This window comes from Capsicum annuum, unplaced genomic scaffold (genome assembly GCF_002878395.1).
Source record: "Capsicum annuum cultivar UCD-10X-F1 unplaced genomic scaffold, UCD10Xv1.1 ctg56629, whole genome shotgun sequence".
Taxonomy (NCBI): domain Eukaryota; kingdom Viridiplantae; phylum Streptophyta; class Magnoliopsida; order Solanales; family Solanaceae; genus Capsicum; species Capsicum annuum.
This window is the reverse complement of record NW_025865056.1, coordinates 1-1,999: the sequence shown is the minus strand read 5'-3', so window position 1 is coordinate 1,999 and position 1,999 is coordinate 1. Positions and strand designations below refer to the sequence as shown.

At 38.3% G+C, this 1,999-nt stretch overlaps 1 pseudogene; it reads right to left on the bottom strand.

Moving 5' to 3' along the window:
- Positions 1–4: 4 nt before the first annotated feature.
- LOC124893261 lies at positions 5–1,964 on the bottom strand (annotated as a pseudogene).
- Positions 1,965–1,999: the final 35 nt, after the last annotated feature.

Below are 1,999 nucleotides of genomic sequence, written 5' to 3'. Positions count from 1 at the left end.
TTGCTTGCAGTTGTGCTTCCAAATTTTGAAGCTTGCTGGCCGTCTTTGCACAAATATTCCTGGATGTCTGTAATTCACTGTTCCGGTGTGCCAAAGCTTCTTTCAACATCTTTGTTTCCTCCTCCATTCCCAAAAGGCATTCTGTAAGTTGCTCATTCTCTTTATGGAACTTCTGCACACTATCCAATGAAAAATCTGGCAAACTGGGCCTTCCTCCTTGGGATTTCTTTACACGGCTATCCCCATAATCTCTACCCAAACTCTCAACCTCAAGCTTCATCTGGGCCAAGGCTGTAGGCCCAGGCAAGTTCTTCCTCACAAGACCACGTAATCTCCGACACTCTGCTTCCAATTTTGCAACATTCTTCACTCCCTCCAGGTGTTGCTTGTTTTCAACTTCTGCAGACCGTACGCTCATATTTTTCTCCTCAATACGAATTTCTAGTTCCTTTGAGTTAATTTGGAGTTCATATTTCAGAGAATTTATTTCCCTTTCACATGACTCGATATTGCTCTTCAACATCTCAATTTCTGCTTAAGCTTGGGCTTTTTCTTCACTGAGTTGTATCACCATGCTAGAATGCTCCTACAAAGACCTTGAGAGTGCAGAATTTGCCACTGCTGACCTGAGTAACTGTTGGTACAGGTTAGCTAATTTTGCTTCAAACTCATGCTTCATTTTATCAAACTGCTTGGTTTTATTCTGAATCACATCATGCAGCTTCTGTTCATGTTCTTCTTTCAAATTTCGTATCTGCTGTATGCACTCCTTCAGTGCACCATCCAGATGTAATTTCAGAGCACCATCCAGATGTGATGCCCTGTCTTCAGCAGTAAGCTTCAAAAGAGTAACGGATTCCAGGTGATTTTTCAGTTTCGCGGCTTCTGACTCAGCCTTCTCTCAACCTGTATAGAGAGATGTGAACAAAAGAATTCAGTACCAAGTTGCAAAACACTTGTTGCAAGAAAAACACAAGTTAATAAGGAACATCACCTGAGACGGCTTCTTCAGCAACTTCAGCGTATTGTTTTACCAGGTTTTCCTTACTAGTCATTTTTGACTGTGCAGCAGCCAACTTTTCATTCAAATCCTTGACTTCATCCTCTAAGCCACTCACTTGTACCTCAAGAGACTTAACTTGATCCTCCAGTCCAGTCAAATGTGAATAAGATTCAATGGAAATTTGCACGTATTTAGGTTTCTTGATTTCCTGTTTACCCTGAAATACAACGGAAACCAAAACATAAATCACCAAGACGAGACAAATTGAATGAAGCTCTCTCACAACGTATTATTGTCAAAAAAAAAAATCGATGAACTACCAAACTGAAACTATGTCTTTTCCTTTCTAGCACCAATCACATTATATTGAAGAGAGAAACAAAATTAACAGAACTAAATTAGAACTTATAATTTGTGAAGGTAAATATTAAAGACTACCACCCATCAATCTCAACCTATAGACGTAAGCCTCACAGTTTAGATAAATGGAGAAGTTCTTTGCCAGTACTGACCAAATTACGTAGCATTTCTTTTATTCAAGTTCTCATAATTAAAGGTCAACATGAAAGTCCTTGTTATAGATGTAAACATATTGTCAGATTATTTATAGGATAAACTATAGAGAATTATGGTTAGACAATCTAATAGCAATGACGAACACAAAGAATGAGAAGAAAACGGAAATTCCTAGTTGAATCTAAAGGGGAAGATGATGACTCCACTATAAGAGAAGGAAAATATACTTTTTAATTATATAGGTACCAACACACATACCTGATCAACTTTAGGTTCAGTTGAATCTGAAGGGGCAGAGGCTGACTCCACTATAAGAGCTGCAGGTTTCTCGCTTGCTGTCTTATCTGATGATTTCTTCTTCCACGGCAAACTCCTACGATCCATTGTAGACTGCTGGACAAGGAAAATATCTGCTTAATTTAGTCAATGAATCACAAAAATAAGGGAAATGATAACTTTTTTAATTGAAAAGCACAAAAA